Source organism: Oncorhynchus tshawytscha, linkage group LG12 (genome assembly GCF_018296145.1).
Source record: "Oncorhynchus tshawytscha isolate Ot180627B linkage group LG12, Otsh_v2.0, whole genome shotgun sequence".
In the NCBI taxonomy this organism is placed as follows: Eukaryota; Metazoa; Chordata; class Actinopteri; order Salmoniformes; family Salmonidae; genus Oncorhynchus; species Oncorhynchus tshawytscha.
In genome coordinates, this window is record NC_056440.1 from 31,501,734 (window position 1) to 31,523,756 (window position 22,023).

Below are 22,023 nucleotides of genomic sequence, written 5' to 3' on the forward strand. Positions count from 1 at the left end.
TGAAAACAAAAAAAAAAAATCAGAAAACGTGGGGGGATGCCCCTCAAGAGGAAGACCACAAACCACAAACACGAGACAAAGAAAAAGGTGAAAATGTTACATCATACCACAAGCTTCATTGAATCAATCATTTTCAGATGCATCATCCACTACAGTATCTAACATTACTGTATTGTTACCTTGTTCTGTCAAAGCAGCTCCAATGGCCATTAACTGTAGTTTAACAGTACAAGGGAACTGTAGCTGAAGTCAATTAGTTGACATGGAAGGGGTACTCCTTTTAAATCAGCACTGATGTTTTTATTAGATAGTGGAGAGGTTGGGTTAGGCAGAGGAATGGCCATTCAGATAGACATAGAACATATCGCTGACAAGACATTGCCACCACTGCCTTTTTGAAAAGCCAACTCTAGCCACTGAGCTGTAAAAACCCAGTGCCAAATGATCGGAGATTACAGGCCCTCCTGCCAATCCCTGACTTCCTTAATGAGTCTCACACTGACGGTCCCAGCCCATGCAGGTTTATCCTAACTGTTTCTGGGAGCAAAAGACGTGCAGAGGCTTTAGTAGAAGGGTGCAGTTCACCCTCATACAACTATGATTCTCCCACAGTGTTGTTTTCTGTGTTTCAATAATGTATCATATCAATAAAGTTGGTCCAAGCATTTGGCATCTCTCCTGGACCAGCTATCAGGAAAGCTCAGCAGACATCTGTTTCAGCAGGGAAGGCCTTGTACATGAAGTTCCATACCAAAGTCAAGTGTTGTGGACAGATGTAAATTATCATATTTCATGACAAATCTATGAAAGCCATCTGAATTTTTTTAAAGGTTCTGCATAAAGGAAGAGGTAGGCTATTTAACTTCTCAACTATCCATCCACCACACATTCCTGTTACAATAGGGCAATTCAACGTAACAGGGTGATGCTGAGACTCAGATTTTTCACTTTAAAATATAAACCAAACAAAAACCAATGATTGCAAAGTTTTAAAAAATCAAATGACTCTGCATCACTTTGTTACCGTGGAATTTGCCCAATAATAACCCATAACATTAATTTAGTATTCGCTGAGAAACGTACGATTACATTAGCTTGTAATTCCAACCCCAGAAGAAGTAGGATTTGTAGTGAAGAACAAACAGGGTTGTCACTTATTAACCAAGAGGGCTATAGACCTGAACAGCCACAATGCTGCCTCTGGTCTGTAACGCTGAGACGTACGTAGTTACTTGACAATTTAGCAGAACAGCTCAACTCCTTGTTTTTCATTCAGCTCCAAAAGGAAATGTAATACAGAACCAATTATTTCACTTACCTTTAGGACATACTCACTTCTTAAAACAGGTGCAAGCTCTGTGATTGAGATTCTTAATCCATTTTTGTCAAGCCTAAAACACTGGGGCAGTAAACTACAGCCAGTCAGGGGCCCAGGTCAGTCTACCTGACTGAAAGAATCCTAATCTAAATATGAAAAGCATGCTCTGAGAACAGCTACATAACGGTCTCAATAGGTGAAAAAAAGAGAACAGCAACAGTTCACTAGTCTGTTATCAATGACCAAAACTCTGCCCTGGAAATTGGTTAACCCAACCTCATTGAATTGGGATCAGCAGTCCCATAGGAGGGTCTGACTGGCAAAGTGCTGACTGTAGGGCATCACGACACTAAACAGTCTAGCTGTGCCAAACCTGGCTGAGAGAGCACTGTGCTGCTGCCACCCACGCACACCTCTGCACACAGAGCCTTGTGTCCAATGCACACTCTGCGGTTTCAGCACCTACTGTACTATACGGTCACATTAACCCCACAGTCCCACAGGCAAACTAGCACAATTGATAAGAGGAAGTCAGAGTCCAAGCCAAACAAACTACAGACATGCAATTCTTAGAAAAACACCATCTATTTGAATACCAATATATCATACCTGAGGAAATGGGGAAAACTAGATTCATGGTTTCAGATCTGAGGGTTTTAAATGTCAAAGTTAATTGCAGGAAATGCCACTGATAAGAGTAGGGGCAAATATTCCTGTCAAAACATACTGTGAATGAATGTTAGCGAACCATATATGATATGGAGGGAGGGTGGACAAACTAACCTGTTGGGTTTTGCTGTTGATGGAGAAGGCCAGACGGTAGAGGCTCTTGTCGTGCTGAGGGAAGCAGCTCAGGCAGAAGAAGACACTACGGACACACAAGTCCAACAGCATGCGACAATGCTCAGTAGGGAGGGCCTTGGGCACCTCAACCATCTCTGGGGGGGTCCTGGTGAGTGGACGAGGCCTTTGGTCAGGTGGATGGAACATGCAGTGGATGAGAGCAGGGATCCATGGTTGGCTTTAGCGCATCAGCCTCAGGTACTGTCACTGACATGGTGTCTACTACTTCTTGGTCTTCCAGCAAGATTTACGGTCCCATCCTCGTTGCTTTTTTCCAACCACGTGAACTTGAGGAATTCAGGGTTTAAAGAGATTTTCAAACATTAACATGATCCAGTCTCAATATGTCCTACCCTCTCTAAAACACAACATTTGACTTCCACAATATCACTAAAGAACATCCCATTTAGGAAATAATAAAGGAGTCCGACAGCGTCACCACCACGCTGTCCTGACTGCGCTCTGCCAGGAGTCCCAAACACAGGTCATGTGGCCAACTCTGAGCCTGGCCTGGGTGCCAGTCACACCCATGGACCATCCTCTGGGTTCTCAAGGGATCAATCACAAAGCTGTTAAGGTTACCATTCAGGAATAAAATAGGTATGTAGATCCCATGAAAGGGGGTAAGTGTGCATAGCAGTGTAAAATCTCTATACACATCAGGATCATCAGCAGGAGAGCAATTATAGTAATCGTACAAACATAAAAAGCACTAGACCTTAGTCAGCACCCAAGCCAATGAAAAAAATAGGTGCCTGCCTTCTTCCTAAGCACATTGTGCAACCTCAGCAAGAAGCTGCAGTCCTCTGCAGACAATCAAATTAGCAGGAGGGAAACACAGTTCTATGAAAGGAGCTCTGGGGACTTGTTAAAGGCCTCCTGTAATTACAGCCCAAAAATGTAGCCGATAGAGGTGTTGCAAGAAGGATTGCCCCTTAAAAAGAAGTGTGGGGTAATGACGAAGTTGTGAACATTGTGGAATTCATTCCGGGACACCTTTACATTTAATAATTGTTTCCCCTAAAATTGTGCATATCAATAATGTCCTGAAGATGGATTTAAGAGCAGTTTGTGGGAGGGACTTAAGTTCAGTACAATTCAGGGATACCAGCTACATTGGACACCTGGGAAGGCAGTAATCATGTCAAGTTCTGGGGTGACTTAAAAGATATCGGGAGTTTGTTTTAAAACACTCAAAAAAAAGCTCCATTCCTGATTTGACAATAGTACTCCTCGTAATTGCTGAGAGATTGCTTACTGTTAGCATGACGTGTTTCAAAAAGGCATTAAGCAAGAAGGGCTTGGCACCCACTGGCAAACTTGCCTGCACATGGTGGTTCATTTCTGCCATCTAGCTCAAACGATGTGTGCCAATGAGGTGCCAACCACATTCTGACTGATTTGGCATTATATCAACTGAAAACAATTTCAATGGAAAACACTAACTATGGCATAACTTTCAAATACAATCAAATAGGTTAAGATCTTTGTTGCAAACGTTAGCCAACACCAAAACACAAGTCAAATAGTAGCCCACGGTCCAAGTCACACCATTCAGTGGATTGTTTGAGAGAGGACTTAATTTGTCCAGTGACCGCATTATTCCTTGGGATATACATGCATATAAACGACAAAGCAGGTGGCAGAAACAAGCAGGCAGGAAAGATGGGCAATATGGCTGCAGTATTCAGACATTCAAGCTAGACAGGGCATAGGGGGAAACAACATGCTAAAGGCTGCAGTATTCAGACATTCAAGCTAGACAGGGCATAGGGGAAAACAACATGCTAAAGGCTGCAGTATTCAGACATTCAAGCTAGACAGGGCATAGGGGAAAACAACAAGCTAAAGGCTGCAGTATTCAGACATTCAAGCTAGACAGGGCATAGGGGAAAACATGCTAAAGGCTGCAGTATTCAGACATTCAAGCTAGACAGGGCATAGGGGAAAACATGCTAAAGGCTGCAGTATTCAGACATTCAAACTAGACAGGGCATAGGGGGAAACAACATGCTAAAGGATGTTTTTACAGTATAGTGCAAAGATATTTTGCAAAGCCATTTGTAATGAATGGTCAGTTTACATTCAATATACACAACCAGCAGCATTTATTTAATGACATTGTTTCACTTGTGGCAAATACTTGTGTTTACCCTTGACGTCTTTGCAACAATGTAAACCATACACAATGGTGCTGTGAATATCATTTCAGTTATGGGACATGCTGGAGAAAAGGTAACCGGAGCCAATTGTACATTCCTGTAAGTAGCCCTGTGTTTCTATAAGGGAAAAGCTACTAAGAATACTGCTTCATACATTGCATTTCAGCTTTTTTCAGGAACATATTAGGCAAATCTGGCCTCATTTCCTACTAAGTATGAACTGACACACAAACACACTTTTTTTGTACAGTGTTGTTACATGATTGCTTCCCCTCTAAAATATGCTCTTAAAAATGGTTCATAAATTTAAACGTAGGTTTAGTGCACTCAGATGTGGCACATTTTTAAAAGATGCAGAATACACACTGGTGAAGGAGACAATCAGCTCACCAACAACAATTGGGAGTTAAGAGTAAACTGCTTGTGTCAGTCATCACACTACTGTCATGCAATGTTAAGTGTTAAAATGTAGAGCAAAGTTGCATCAGTGCATTAACTGATATCATATTGTGTTGGTAATTCATTTTGAAAAGCTACCTCTTTTATAGTGAAGGATTTTTAACCCTGCTCTTATATTGTCTGTCAATATCGTCTATATTTGGACAGTATAGGTCTAGTAAAGTAGAATCATTTAAATGACTCTTTACAAGGTGAGTGATTCACCCCACTAGTATTTTAAGAGGACATTAATGTGTACTCTAAATGCAGCCCCTTCTCCACCCCTCCCTACTGTTCCAACCGACAGGTAACACTCAAGCAGCACTAGACTTTGGTTTAGTAATGAATCTGCACACAGTGAGAGGCATATTACAGAAACCAGTTAAAGTGTCAGAATAGCTACCAAACATTCCTTGACACATAATATTTATATCAAGACAAGCTTAGGACAAGTAAACTGCCTCCCTCTATAAGTGTCCTGTCAGTGTGACAAAATCTTAAATTCAGCTCAGTCGTTTCAAGTGAACCTGTAGTGAGATGTCATTGCCAGGACAATGCAGCAACTGTTCCCTGGGATCAGGTAAAACCTCTCAATGGAAGCCTGGCTGTGTCTTGCCTGTGGCTCTGTGTTGGTCATATGAGACTAGAGTCAACACACTAAAAGCCTGCTGTGTCCAGAACAGAGCTCTCTTTTACTGGCCATTACCCCCTCTAAAAGACACCACACCTTACAGAGAACATATCGATATCCAAGTCTAAAGCGATAGCCAGCAAGCTTGCATTCTTTCATAATCATTGCCCTGCTATGATTTGATTAGTAAGAAGTCATCAGAAAAACCCGATGAAATCAAAAGTTAAGGTCCAGCGCATCCGGCTTTATCTCAATATCAAATAATTTCTGGGTAACAATTAAGGATCTTACTGTGATTGTTTTCAATTCAAATGAGAAACAAAAATAGCTTTGTAGCAAAGAGCAATTTCTCAATCAAGAATGCTGCTAGGACTGTCTGGGAGTGATCTGAAAAGGGAGGGGAAAATTGAAAGTGAACTATTATTGGCAGAGAGATTTGGAACTCTTATTGGCAGACCACCAAAATAGGCTGAAATTGCAGGCTCTTTTTAAACAACTCTCACACTAAAAAGGAAATTATCACATTATTATTCCCACCTCATGGTGCTCCCGAGTGGCGCAGCGGTCTAAGGCACTGCATCTCAGTGTTGGAGCCGTCACTACAGACCCTGGTTCGATTCCATGCTGTACAACCAGCCGTGATTGGGAGTCCAATAGGGCGGCGCACAATTGGCCCAGCGTCGTCCGGATTTGGTCGGTGTAGGCCGTCATTGTAAATAAGAATTTGTTCTTAACTGACTTGCCTAGTTAAATAAAGGTTAAATAAAATAAATAATTAAAAAAATTGTGGAAATTATATATATATATATATAAAAACAGGAAAATCAAGTTGACTTCATTGGTCTTTAAAATTAGAAGCTAAAATCAAAACTTTATCAAATCAAAAGCCAAGAAGATCTATTCTCAATCTAAATGGCTTCATAAGAGGTGATGAGAACCGTCACTCTCCTCACCCCAACCTGGGCTTGAACCAGGGGCCCTCCTCACACAGCAACAACAGTCATCATCTAAGCATTGTTACCTATCGCTCCACAGCCCTTGCAGAGCAAGGGAAACAACTACTTCAAGGTCTCAGAGCAAATGACATCACCGATTGAAATGCCACTAGTGCGCACTGCTAACTAGCTAGCCATTTCACACTGGTTACAAGCTCTGCTGAAGTTACAATAGAAAACAATGTCATCAAAAGGCAAGGGAAATGGGAAAGAAAGGAAAAGAGGGTGACCAGCACAAACTTCTACATAAACACACACAGGCCAGGACGCCCTCTGCCAAACTCTACCTTCACACCTCTGTTTGCCTAAACTAAATGCTATTGCATTTTTATAGAGCAGTAAAACAATATCCAAATAACCTGAGATACCATATTGCCCAATTCCCCAAGACATCCCAATCACCCAGTGCTAATTGAGTCATCACTGGAACCAGAGCCATTATCATCATAGTGATTATCCTCATAACAAACACTACACCCCAGCCCGGTGAAGAATGGGCCCAACCCCAGAGAACCAGAGTCTAGGACTGGGACTGTACCATCAGCTCCTCCTCATACTGTTTCCTCGTCTGCTGCAGCCGGAGGGTGTTACGTTTGGTCTGCTGCAGCCGGAGGGTGTTACGTTTGGTCTGCTGCTGCCGGAGGGTGTTACGTTTGGTCTGCTGCTGCCGGAGGGTGTTACGTTTGGTCTGCTGCTGCCGGAGGGTGTTACGTTTGGTCTGCTGCAGCCGGAGGGTGTTACGCTTTGGTCTGCTGCAGCCGGAGGGTGTTACGTTTGGTCTGCTGCAGCCGGAGGGTGTTACGTTTGGTCTGCTGCAGCCGGAGGGTGTTACGTTTGGTCTGCTGCAGCCGGAGGGTGTTACGTTTGGTCTGCTGCAGCCGGAGGGTGTTACGTTTGGTCTGCTGCAGCCGGAGGGTGTTACGTTTGGTCTGCTGCAGCCGGAGGGTGTTACGTTTGGTCTGCTGCAGCCGGAGGGTGTTACGTTTGGTCTGCTGCAGCCGGAGGGTGTTACGTTTGGTCTGCTGCAGCCGGAGGGTGTTACGTTTGGTCTGCTGCAGCCGGAGGGTGTTACGTTTGGTCTGCTGCAGCCGGAGGGTGTTACGTTTGGTCTGCTGCAGCCGGAGGGTGTTACGTTTGGTCTGCTGCAGCCGGAGGGTGTTACGTTTGGTCTGCTGCAGCCGGAGGGTGTTACGTTTGGTGTAATCGTGGTCGACCAGAGTGGCCGTGTAAGGTGGGGACGTCAGACCTGCAGCATTGGAGGGGAGGGAGGCCCCATGAACATCCATCACACACAGATGACACACAGCAGTGGGTGTCCTCGTCCATCATGGAGAGGGGCTTCTCCCTGAGGTGAGAGAGGGGGTGGGGACAAAACAAAAGGTTGGGCCAGAGGGGGAGAATTATGTTTTTCCTTTTGGTTTGTAGTCGAGTCACAGAATGAGTTTTATAAGACAGAGCATAGATCCCAGGCTAAGGTTGAGGTCCCTCACTTTTCGTTGGACCTGGGCCTGCCCTTCTCTTCTCTTCCCCCCCTGGCAAAGGGTCCAGTGGCCACCTCAGCCAGGATGTTGAAGAAGATCATGCTCCAGGTCTGGTTCCTCAGACTCCAGCAGCTTGAGGAGAGTGGCGCTCAGATGGAAGTACAGCTAGGGGGAGAGAGATGCCAGAGTCACACAGCTTTAATAACAGAGTTATATATACACACACACACACACACACACACACACATATACATACACACACACACATATATATACATATATATATATATATATATGACTAGACCTAGAAACCCTTGGGTTTAAAACAAGTGTACCTCCAGGGCCTCCATAGACAAGTCAGGGGAACTGTGGTAGTGTATCTGGCAGCTCCCTTGTGCAGATAATGTGCGGCCTGCATGGGAAGAGAAAGAGACGAGAGCATCAGATCTTCATCTGATGGCTGTTAATAACACAGGATGAAAAGCTGGTTGCCATGGTCAGTATCTTTCAATGGTAAAATGTCAGCCTTTAATGTACTGGAAAAACAAACAGATACATAGTGATTCTAGTGTAAGCTATAGAATGGAAGTACTGGGTCTGGAGAGGTGAATACGCAGTGAAGGTAACAGGGAAACACATACAGACAGAACTGCTTTATCGGACCTCTGACTTCCTAGTTTCCCTATAACTCACATCCCCTTCCCCCTCTTTCACTGTACTGACCTCCATGAAGATTTCTGCTCCGTTGAGCCCTAGGGCTCCCCTGTCTGTATAAATCTAGTCTGCAAGGCAGACCAATGAATCACTTGAGTCCACAGATCGTTTCCCCTGCTGTGCACCTGTTTGTAGAGCTGGATGTATTCCTGGGGTGGCTGCTTGCGTTTCTCAGCCATCTTCCCCAGCATGTAGTGAATGAACCACTCTTCCTCATCCCTATCCCCCTCACACCGAGACGTCCCCTGGAAACACGTCTCCAGCATGGTCTCTCTCCTCCATCTGAAATACACACACAAACCGCTACTGTCAACAGTGATCAATTCACTGAACAATGAATTCACACACAGAAGACTAGAAGTGACGTCCATGAAGTTTAGAAAAGTAGAACACAAAACACAGTGCATATGAGTATTCTGTACACTGGTTGTCCACTGCACCGGTTTGATGACCTCGGAGGGAAGCTCAGTCCTCCACTGTTTGAGTTGGCGCGAGGTGAAGGAGTACACAGCGTAGGACATGGTGCTGTACTCGATCCACAGAGCCAGGTTGGTGCTGTCCATCTCCAGGGCCCTCTTAAAGCAGTTGAACACAGCCATGGAGTGCTTCCACATGGGGCCATCGCTCTTCAGTTAGTTGCAGTTTATCTTGTCCTGGATGGGGCCATCGCTCTTCAGTTCAATAGAGTTTAACTTGTCCAGGACACACACACACAGCATTGAGCATGCCAAGGAAATGTCATTATCATGACATGAAATTCACTTGTAAGGTAAAATACTTAAAGCAACTCAAGGTAATATGAGTATCTTAAAAAGCACAACCACAATTACTTTTGACTTGTTTTTTCCTGACCTGTTTGGACACACAGATGTCATGCATATAGAACTTATGGCCTTGGACTGTTCTCAAAGAACTAGTCAGCCAGGAGGGAGAAGATCTCGACAACAGGGGGTGCTGGAGCGCCCCTCTCAGGAAGGCAATGTACCGGCTCCTGGGTGGGAACACAAAGACTGGATGATCTACTATGCTGCTACTGTCAGGTCTGACAGCAGTCTTACAGATTCAACGAGAATCTGATACATGTAGAGATCCTCTCTAATCCTGGTTTGAGATGATAGGTTCTGACAAGTACTCCCAAGTCTCCCATTTATAAAGGTGTGATTTATAAAGGTTTCAGCTATTGTGCAGGTGCATTGCATTTGTAAATCAGACATGTAAATGGCAAAATAAAAGGGATCCAAAGTATATTGAAAGCAGGTGCTTCCAAACAGCTGTGGTTCCTGAGTTAACTAAGCAATCAACATCCCATAATGCTTAGGGCCATGTATAAAAAAATGCCCAGTTGCCCATTATTTTGGCTACCATGGGTAGAAGAGATCTCAGTGTGGGGTCTCAAAAGCAGCATAGGGGGTTTAAAGTGTGTAGGTGTCAGTCAGTCACCAGATCTCTAACCAACTGAACACTGGAAGATTCTGGAGTGGCACCTGTGACAGTGTTTTCCACCACCATCAACAAAACACCAAATTATGTAATTTCTTGTGGAAGAATGGTGTCGCATCCCTCCCAATAGAGTTCCAGACACTAGTAGAATCTATGCCAAGGTGCATTGAAGCTGTTTTGGCGGCTTGTAGTGGCCCAACGCCTTATTAAGACACTGCTGGTATTTCCTTTATTTTGGCAGTTACCTATATATTTCAATGCATAATGACTTGTACAGTGTCATCACCTATAATGAAAGGTCATGACGTGATGTATAGGCCTAAACAGCAGGGTTGTGGTCAATTCCAATAAATTCACTCATGAAGTGGAGAATTTACATTGAAATCAATTCAAATTTCAACAATCTTTAAGTTACAGAATTGGAATGAGACTTGAGTGTTTGAATTGGAATTGAAATAGTAAAAAAAAGTCCTCTTTGGAATTCAATATTTGTACAGTTCACAGTCAATGGAATTAATGCACAAAAACAGACCTCTGGATATGTTTAAAAATCATTTCAATTTATATTACTATATTTCTAGTATCTAAACAGTGACATAATCGGCCTGAAAGCCTGGGGGAATTTGGATTTGTGGATAATATTGAATTGGGAATTGAATTATTGGAATTCAGAGTGACCTGGCATTTAAATTGAATTTACAGGTAGAAGGAATTTAATTATAATAGAATTTACGGAATTAACCCCAACTCTGCTAAACTGTTCTACGTGACAACATGTAAAGTCAGGGTGTGGCTACGTCCAGTCAATTAGCATTTGTGACTCATAAATGCCCCACACTGACCTTTAAAGGTGGTGAGGGTAGGTAGCAACACATCTGCCACGCTGCTTCTCAACACTGGAGCCCTCCAGGGGTGCGTGCTCAATCCCCTCCTGTACTCCCTGTTCAGCCACGACTGCATGGCCAGGCACGACTCCAACACCATCATTACGTTTGCATAGGACACAACAGTGGTAGGCCTGATCACTGACAACGACAAGACAGCCTAAAGGGAGGTCAGAGACCTAGCCGGGTGGTGCCAGAATAACAACCTATCCCTCAACGTAACCAAGACTAAGGAGATGATTGTGGACTACAGGAAAGGGGGACCGAGCACGCCCCCATTCTCATCGACAGGGCTGTAGTGGAGCAGGTTGAGAGCTTAAAGTTCCTTGGTGTCCACAACAACGAACTAGAATGGTCCAAACACACCAAGACGGTCGTGAAGAGGGCATGACAAAGCCTATTCCCCCTTAGAAAACTAAAATGATTTGGCATGGGTCCAGAGACCCTCAAAAGGTTCTTCAGCTGCAACATCGAGAGCATCCTGACTGGTTGCGTCACTGCCTGGTACGGCAATTGCTCGGACTCCGACCGCAAGGCACTACAGAGTGTAGTGCGTACGGCCCAGTACATCACTGGGGCTAAGCTGCCTGCCATCCAGGACCTCCACACCAGGCGGTGTCAGAGGAAGGCCCTAAAAATTGTCAAAGACCGTTCTCTCTACTACCACATGGCAAGCGGTACCGGAGTGCCAAGTCTAGGACAAAAAGGCTTCAACAGTTTTTACCCCCAATAAGACTCCTGAACAGGTAATCAAATGGCTACCCAAACTATCTGCATTGTGTGCCTCCCCAACCCCTCTTTTACACTGCTGCTATTTTCTGTTGATCTTATATGCATAGTCACTTTAACTACACATACTACCGCAATTGGCCCGACCAACCAGTGCTAACATTGGCTAACCAGGCTATCTGCATTGTGTCCCGCAACCCGCCAACCCCTCTTTATGCTACTGCTCCTCTCTGTTCATCATATATGCATAGTCACTTTAACCATATCTACACGTACATACTACCTCAATCAGCCTGACTAACCGGTGTCTGTATGTAGCCTCGCTACTTCTATAGCCTTGCTACTGTATACAGCCTCACGGCTGTTATTTTTCACTGTCTTTTTACTGTTGTTTTTATTTCTTTACCTACCCATTGTTCACCGAATACCTTTTTTGCACTATTGGTTAGAGCCTGTAAGTAAGCATTTCACTGTAAAGTCCACACCTGTTGTATTCGTTGCACGTGACAAATAAACTTTGATTTGATTCCAGCCGTGCACTCGATGTAGGCTGACACCTCATCCATAGTGAGGATGGGAGTGTCACTGTAGGACAATGCCAGAGATCCTTTTCAGCAGGTTGGCCAGGTCAGAAGACACTGTGCTTATCTTGTAGCTGTCAAACTGAGGTACTCTTGGGCTTAAAGTACTGGAACATGAAGAGGCCGTGGCTCCAAAGGAGTTCTACCTGCTCTCCTTAGAAAAACACAGTTAGTTATGATGATGATCAAAACATTTATTGTACTGTAAAAAAAAAAAAATCCTAGTACTAGCGCACGCATGCACACACACTTTTTAAAACTCGCCACCAAAGAGTTTGCCCTAAGATTCAACTCTTCCTAAGTGAAACCCTGGTGATTCCCTCTAGCATGATAAGGGACTAACAGCACAGGCTGGTATATTCTGATGCAGAGGCAGTCAGATAATCTCATTCAAACTCCCTGAAAGTGAATCAATTGCTTTCTTCCTCCTGTATTGACCTGCTCGAGTGGAGTTCCTGGGTCATATGACTCAGTGGACCAACCAGTAGTTAATTAGTCGGGGGACTGCATTCATTAACTAATGAACCTTGTCCCTTTGGAACAGAGTCTATTCATCATGCAATTACTGCGTAGCACAGTTACACTACATGCCAATCCCAGTGAGTAAACAACCTAATGTGGAATTGACCGCCACCTAGTGGCCAGTTGAACACATTACATGATCCCTGTTAGCTAATCCTCAGATATGTGAATGGTATTGAAAGATTGACAGTCAGTAATATAACATTAAGAGGGCTGGGTGTTTGACCTGTTGAGCAGAGTGCTCCTCCAGATAACGGGCCATGATCTTCTTGCTTGGGTAAGCATACAGGCAGTAGAAGCACTGCTCAACGCCCATCTCATCTTTGTAGGGATGAGTATCCTCCGCTTGAGGAAACCGTGGATAGACAGAAATCATGCAAAACAAACTGCGAACCACCCCGTTTAACCACGGAAAGTTATTCCCTCTGGGAATAGGCAATCAAACAAGCAAAATGTCTGTAAAGGGACAAAGTGGAGTCGCAATTTAACGGCCCAGACACGAGACGCATGTGGCAAGGTCTACAGGCAATTAAGGACTACAAAAAGAAAACCAGCCACGTCAGACACAGACGTTTTGCTTCCAGACAAACTAAACACCTTCTTTGCCCGTTTTGAGGATAATAGTGCCACCGACGAGGCCCACTACCAAGGACTGCGGGTCCCCCCCTCTCCTGTCAACAAAACAAAGGAGATCATCGTGGACTTCAGGTAACAGCAGAAGGATCACCCCCCCACCCTATCCACATCGATGGGACAGCAGTGGAGAAAGTGGAAAGTTTTAAGTTCCTCAGCATACACATCACAGACAAACTGAAATGGTCCACCCACACAGACAGTGTGGAGAAGAAGGTGCAACATTGCCTATTCAACCTCAGGAGGTTGAAGAAATTTGGCTTGTCGCCTAAAACCCTCAAATTTTTACAGATGCACAATTGAGAGCATCCTGTCGGGCTGCCTGGCATGGCAACTACACCACCCTCACCTGCAAGGCTCCTCAGAGGGTGGTGCGGTCTGCACAACAAATCACCGGGGGCAAACTATCTGCCCTCCAGGACACCTACAGCACCCGATGTCACAGGAAGGCTAAAAAGATCATCAAGGACAACAATCACCCAAGCCACTGCCTGTTCACCCCGCTACCATCCAGAAGGAGAGGTCAGTACAGGTGCATCAAAGTTGGGACCGAGAGACTGAAAAACAGCTTTTATCTCAAGGCCATCAGACTGTTAAACAGCCACCACTAACACAGAGATGCTGCTGCCTACATACTGACTCAAATCATTGGCCACTTTAGTAAATGGATCACTAGTCACTTTATACAATGCACTCTAAATAATTCCACTTCAATACTGTTTACACATCTTACATTACTCATCTCATATGTATATACTGTATTTTATACCATCTATTGCATCTTGCCTATGCCGCTCGGTCATCCATATATTTCTATGTACATATTCTTATTCCATCCCTTTAGATGTGTGTATTAGGTAGTTGTGGAATTGTTAGATTACTTGTTAGATATTACTGCACTGTGAGAATTAGAAGCACAAGCATTTTGCTACACTCGCATTAACATCTGCTAACCATGTTTATGTGACCAATAACATTTGATTTGATTATTTTTAATCACGCTTCACCATCTGGCAGTTCGATCGACGAATCTGGGTTTGGTGGATGCCAGAAGTACACTACCTGCCACCTGTAAAAGGTTTATAATGGTCTCGGGCTGTTTTTCATGGTTCGGACTAGGCCCCTTAGTTCCAGTGAAGGGAAATCTTAACCCGACAGCATACAATAACATTGTAGACGATTCTGTGCTTCCAACTTTGTGGCAACAGTTTGGGGAAGGCCTTTCCTGTTTCAGCATGACAATGCCCCTGTGCACAATGCGAGGTTCATACAGAAATGGTTTGTGGAGATCGGTGAAGAACAACTTGACTAGCCTGCAGAGCCTTAATCTCAACCCCAAAGAACACCTTTGGGAAGAATTGGAATTCCGACTGTGAGCCAGGCTAATCGCTCAACATCAGTGCCCGAACTCACTAATGCTCGTTGCTGAATGGAAGTCCCTGTAGCAATGTTCAAACATCTAGTGAAAAGCCTTCCCAGAAGAGTGGAGGCTGTTATGTCAGCAAAGGCGGGACCAACTCCATATTAATGCCCATGATTTTGGAATGAGATGTTCGATGAGCAGTGTCCACATACTTTTGTTCATGTAATGTACCTTCATCATCCCCTACGAATATATGTGCTGGCGAAGCAGGCAGTTGAAGGCAGCCTCCTCGTGCTTGATGATGTGGTGCAGGAGAATCCAGGGCAGGGCTGAGCTGGACACAGCACACATTTATATATCATTTTCTGTTTCCAAACACAACACAATTTGTCTCTACCAGGTATATTAGTGTGAGTGTTGACCCGGATGAGGTTGTTGGCCAGCCGGGCCATGCTGGTGTAGTGGTTGACGTTGCTCAGGAGCTGAGGGTCCTCTGTGAAGCAGACCTCGAAGCCTCCCAGCAGCATTGTGATGGTAGAGAACCACTCCTCCTTTGCCGTGTGAGAGCTGACTGGGACAGAGTTGAGCTGCTGCAGGGCTTCATTCAGGGCAACCTCTGTGCACTCCAGACACTGACGGTAGTCCTTCAGTTTCAACAGGGAGCTCTGGGGCAGAGACGCCAGGAAAAGAGGAAAAATGTCATCATGGTACATATTATACATTTAATACTGCTTTCCTATGTCGGTACTACACTGATTAGTAGTGACAACCATGCCTCAAAGAGAAAGACTTGTTGAAACTAAAAGAACCATATAAAGACAAATACTACAGTACATCTACAAAATTATCTATTGCTGTATTAATCCAGAAGGTAAACTGCAGCAGCAGCAGCCGCCACACCACAGACTCATAGTCCCTAGACTCAGATGCTGGATCTCCGCCAGGGACTGACAATGCTCCAGAGACACCATCTTCTTATCAATCTGTCCATGCAATGGGGAGAAGGGAACACTTTCTGATGAACCAGACAACTCAAAACCACAGGGGAACTACATGCTCTCATGGGATGGTTGAGGGCCAAGTGCATGTTATTCAAAGACTATTTGTGCTATAGTTTTACTGTTCAGCTCTTCCACTGACCACCTCCACCGAGATGGCTGCATCTGCACGCAGGTTGGGCAGGTAGATGGTGTACCTTTCCTCCTCTGTGGTCCGTACGTGAATCTCTGCAGTATGCCTGCACACATACATCATAGCTCTCCAGGGCCTGGTCCAGGTCTCCCTGTGAGATGACACAAGCACACAAAGCACGTCTTAGGTTATGGATTACACATGTCAATAGCAAATGTAGATCAGATTAATTTGTCTTAATCATTGAAACTAATGTGAGATGTATGAGGAAAGAGGTCAACTCAGTATCATACTAGAAACAAATATTCAAGTGTTATGGTAAATAGTCAAGGAAACATGGGTAAATTATGTTGCAGGATGAATGTGAAGGTTACTTGCAGGGCCAAGAAGCATGCCTTGAGCAAGGAAACACACAACCACAGCCACCCAGTTCTCCTCAAACAGGTTCCCCAGCTATAACAGGTCCCCCTCAGAGTGCTGCCCTGGGAACTCTGCATCACACCCAACACTGCTCTGGCCCCCACTGCACTTTCTTGGAGACCCTTCACAATAAAAACACAGAAAGGAATATACCAATATGGTTCATGCAAAAGAAAGAAACCAACAGAAAACTGTATTTCTTAAAGAATACCAAAGTACACCAATGTGTTTGACACGTACCACTCTTGCCTTTGCTGTGAGACCACTGCTCCAGCTGAGGCTCCAGACATGATAGGCTCATCAGCTACATTTCCTGCATAAAACACCAATCACAAGTCTTTTACAGACAGCTTGACATTCTCATTAGGTGGAATGTAAAAAACACAGGCAGAGATGTACGTTTCTCAATTATACCTATTTGTGTTGATTACCGCAGTTGCGGAGTAGAGGGTTGGGCAGGCCACTACTGTGCTTCCTCCAACTATGATACACCTCCTGCACCACTGCAGTCAGCCCACGAGGCCACTCCTCCATGAACCTCTGACCCACCGCTTTCAGATAGCACATCGTCATCTCTAATATCCCACCGTTGCTCATATTATTGAGCAGGAAGTTGTGGATATCCTGTTGTTCTGGGGATGAGGAAAGAGTAAGACAATGTAAATCCCATGAGATGTTTGACATCCGACTCTGCATTTCAGTCAGGGAATTGTGTAAATGTTGCAGATGGGGATCTGTGAAACTCACTCCACCTGCGCTGCTGAATAGCTATCTTTTCAGAGGGATGAATGTGTAAGACGCCTCAGGAGGGCGAGTACATGATGCAGTTTGTGAGGCAGAGGTCCTGGGTTCGAGCCTCAGTATAAACCGAATCAGGAGGAAGCTGTACTCACTAAGCAAGCAGCGTGACGTCATTTACATAAGACATGTACCTGATTCCATGTATTCAGTAGTCTGAAAGGCATGCAGCTTGTGCCATGGAGCAGCTGGAAGTCCTGCTTGATTTCACACTGGGCCTCCAGGTTACTCAGGCTCTCATCATTTTCCTCAAGGTCAAACTTCTTCAGTCTGAGTGGAACGGAAGAGCCTAGTTATCATCCAATAAGAATATATACTTGCAATGTGTTGATAGTTTTCATGACAATACCTGGATGGTAGGTATTTGAACAGCAGCTCCTGGAAGTCGATCTTCTCCTCCTTGCACTTGGTGTTTATGACCCGACCCGAGCGGCGCTTGGCAGTGTCTCTTCTCAGGGGCCTTCTTCACCTTCTCCTTTTCAGTGAGGGAGGTTTCCATAGCTGTGAGGGTACAAATGGATCCTTAAACAATAAAACACATTATCAGAGTATACAATAAACCAGTCAATTTGACGTTGTATAAATGGTTTCATGCTTGCAAATCAATGGAATTGACATGCTAAATTAAATTAAAAGAAGCTACTGACCAACAGAGGGGGCTGTAGTCTGTGTGATCTGAACCAGAGGGCTGGGCTGGGACAGTGGTGATGGCTCAGGGAGTGGAGGCAGGGAGATGCTGGGGCTGAAGCTGGGGATGGTCTGGAAATCACTGACAGGAGGAGGGCAGGGCTCAGGAGGCAAGGCCTGGAGGCAGTTGGGGTTGCGGTACTGGGACAGGTTGATCCTGCGGCCCAGGCTTGGGCATGGTGGCTCGCAGGGTTGTCTGATGTCTGTACATAGCAAGGAGGCTCTCTCCCATATGAGAATAAGTCCAAAATGCTTTTCGTCAATTAAAACAATGCATTCTTACCTTTAATCACAATGAACAGCAAGCGAGTCAACTGCAAAAAAACAAATACATGTATGAATATTAACAGCAATGGTCTCCCCTGACAGTAGAAGTAGGGCCATACCACTTCAGTAACATTTGCACGGAGTCCCTCTTTCAAAAAAGGCTGCTCTTCAAAGCTTTGCTGATGAAATACAAACAGCCTGGAAAATATTATGATAGATAAGGTAACACTTTACTTGGATAGTCCGGAAAGTCCATCTATAGATGCTCTACAGATAGTTTGTTGATAGTATGACCATCTGTTTATAAGCAACTACTTACCTAAGGTTAGGTTTAGAATAAGGGTTAGGGGAAAGGCGTCCACATGCTTCCCAGACGAAACAGTTCAGAAGAGTTTGTGCATATATTATGAGGTGACGTTTTTTTGCTCGTTTTGGACTTTGGTAAGGGTTGTTCGGGCACGCTGTTTTTTCTTGAGGCAAACTGAAGTCGGTAGCAGAAGTCTACGCCCCTTCGTCAGTGATTTGTTGAGAGACGACTCATTTTCATACACATTCTTTCATTAAGAAATACTGCTCCAAACATATTTGTTAGATATAAAATTGCATGACTAAGATCTCCTCGGCAAAAACGTGAGTTATCTCTGTAATAATGACAATTACAACAACACTGAATTAACAATAAACACTTATTTTAACTAAATATAATACATAAATCAATTCTATTTGGATTCAAATAAATAATGAAACATGTTCAATTTGGTCTAAATAATGCAAAAAAAACAGAGTTTGAGAAGAAAGTAAAAGTGCAATATGTGCCATGTAAAAAGCTGACGTTTAAATTCCTTGCTCAGAACATGAGAACATATGAAACCTGGTGGTTCAATATTACCAGTTCTTCAATATTCCCAGTTAAGAAGTTTTAGGCTGTAGTTATTATAGGAATTATGACTCTGACTATTTCTCTCTATACCATTTGTATTTCATATACCTTTGACTATTGGATGTTCTTATAGGCACTTTAGTATTGCCAACCTAATCTCGGGAGTTGATAGGCTTGAAGTCAAACAGCAATGTGCTTCAAGCATTGCTAAGAGCTGCTGGCAAAGTGCTGTTTGAATGAATGCTTACGCGCCTGCTTCTGCCTACCACCGCTCAGTCAGACTGCTCTATCAAATCATTGACTGTATTATAATATAATAAAACACATAAATACGAGCTTTTGGTCATTAATATGGTCAAATCCAGAAACTATCATTTCGAAAACAAAACGTTTATTCTTTCAGTGAAATACGGAACCGTTCCGTATATTATCAAATGGGTGGCACCCTAAGTCTAAATATTTCTGTTACATTGCACAACCTTCAATGTTATGTCATAATTATGTAAAATTCTGGCAAATTAATAACGGCCTTTGTTAGGAAGAAATGGTCGCATATACCCTGACTCAGCTTGCACTGAACGCAAGAGAAGTGACACAATTTTCCTAGTTAATATTGCCTGCTAACTTTAATTTATTTTAACTAAATATGCAGGTTTAAAAATATATACTTTGTGTATTGATTTTAAGAAAGGCATTGATGTTTATGGTTCGGGACATTTGTGCAACGATTGTGCTTTTTTCACGAATGCGCTTTTGTTAAATCATCACCCTTTTAGCGAAGTTGAAGTAGGCTGTGATTCGATGATAAATTAACAGGCACTACATTGATTATGCAACACAGGACAAGCTAGTTAAACTAGTAATATCATCAACCATGTGTAGTTAACTAGTGATTATGTGAAGATTGATAGTTTTTTTATAAAGATTGGTTTAATGCAGCTAGCAATTTACCTTGGCTCCTTGCAGCCACAAGGTCCTTTTGAAGCCGCACTCGCCTGCCACGCAGTCTCCTCGTGGATTGCAATGTAATCGGCCAAAATCTGCGTCCAAAAAGGACAATGACGATTGTTATGAAAACTTGAAATCGTGCCTAATTAATCGTCATGGTACAAGATGAATTGGTCGACCTCTAATAGAGAGTTAGTTGAAATATTACTGATAGTCTGTAGAGCAAATAAAGTGTTACCGATAATTATTTCCCCCCTCATTTTTGCACACCTGGACCACCCATTAACATCATTAGTTCATCCTTGGGCTCCCGAGTGGCGCAGCGGTCTAAGGCACTGTATCTCAGTGCTAGAGGTTTCACTACAGGCCCTGGTTCGATTCCAGGCTGTATCACCACCGGACGTGATTGGGAGTCCCACAGGGCGGTTCACAATTGGCCCAGCGTCGTCCAGGTTAGGCCGTCATTGTAAATAATAATATGTTCTTAACTGACTTGTGTCGTTAAACAAATAAAACCTTTACATAGTGACAGAGGACAGATATACAGAGGCACGACTCTGTAGTCACTGAGTATGCAGACAACAGTAATGACATTGCAGACCCTCCTCAAAGGCATGCCGCGCCAATGGAATGCGCAGCAGTCGCACAGCCACCTGGCCAATCTTGTACCATATAAATCGGAGCTCTAGGAAGATGGCCGAGTTTCCAACTTGGAATTCCGAGTTGAATGACCTTTCAAAGCAATTTTTCCCAGTCAGAGATCGTTTTTCCAAGTTCCCAGTTGTCTTGAATGTGGCACAAGTCTACATAAATCTCCCATTAGATGCCATCTTAACCAACTTCCTGGGCTTCAAATGCGCTATTGATGTCGCGTTCACCTCATGTTGGAAACTGTGTGCGAGTTCAAATTAATGTAAGTTATTTGCGTAGAGCTTCCTATTGGCTGATTCTGGTACCTCCCAAGTGGGAAACTCGGGATCCAACTCTTCCAACTTGGTTAACAAGTCGAACATTTCAGAGTTTCCGACACGACGGGAACGCAGCATTATTATTCATATACCGTAGGAATGAATGGTGTCACGTGATCGATGGCTTTGTCCATTCATTTATACAGTCATTGTGATAACCCTATGAATCATAGTAGCTAGCGATACCCTGAACGAATTGCTGCGTTCAAATCTCAAACTTCTGACTTCAGTGCATTCAAGACAACTGGGAACTGAAGAAAAATAAACAGCTCATCCAACTTGGAATTCCAAGTCGGAAACTCTGGTATCTTTCTAGAGCTCCAACTTGAAGATCACTGATGTCATGATTTGACCCCAAAAAAATGTGTGCTTACAAGACATCTGGGAACTCTGAAAAAAATAAGGGCAAATCATGACGTCAGTGATCATCAGGTCGGAAAGTCTGAGCTCTAGAAACAGGCCCGAGTTCCCGAGTTGGAATTCCAAGTTTGGTGACCATTCAAAACGATTTTTCCCGGTCGGACCTCATTTTCTTCAGAGTTCACAGTTGTATTGAACGCACTGAAGTCAGGAAATTCAGAGTTCCCAGTTGTTTTGAACACGGCATTTCCAGACAAATGGGAATTCAGGAAAACCTTTGGTCATATCATTATGTCAGTGATCTTCAGGTCAGAAAGTAGGAGCTCTAAAAAGGAAGTGTGCGTTTCCAACTTGGAATTCCGAATAGGATGACCATAAAAACATTTTTAAAGCACCCAAACATAATATATGATATACCGTTGATTGCACACCATGGGTGCACGCTCTCTGCTCTCTTTCCGTCATTTCGTTCAGACCCCGCTGCAAGTTGGCTTGCAAAACAAGTTTACCCCTAACAGAGACGGGTATCTCTGCCCCATCGTTACCAGCTAGTTAACACAGCCACAAAATAAAAACCTAATTGTACAATTTCTCTTCAACATCTATGTGTACGTGCGTGTCTTATCGTGCGTAGTCTGTGCCGGTGTGTGTGTCTCTTCACAGTCCCCGTTGTTCCATAAGGTGTATTTTTATCTGTTTAAAATATATATATATATATACTTCTACTGCTTGCACCTGATGTGGAATATAGTTCCATGTAGCCATTGCTCTATGTAGTACTGTGCGCCTCCCTTAGTCTGTTCTTGACCTGGGGATTGTGAAGAGACCTT

At 43.9% G+C, this 22,023-nt stretch overlaps 1 pseudogene; it reads right to left on the bottom strand.

Moving 5' to 3' along the window:
- Positions 1 to 7,124: 7,124 nt before the first annotated feature.
- LOC112264088 lies at positions 7,125 to 20,911 on the bottom strand (annotated as a pseudogene).
- Positions 20,912 to 22,023: the final 1,112 nt, after the last annotated feature.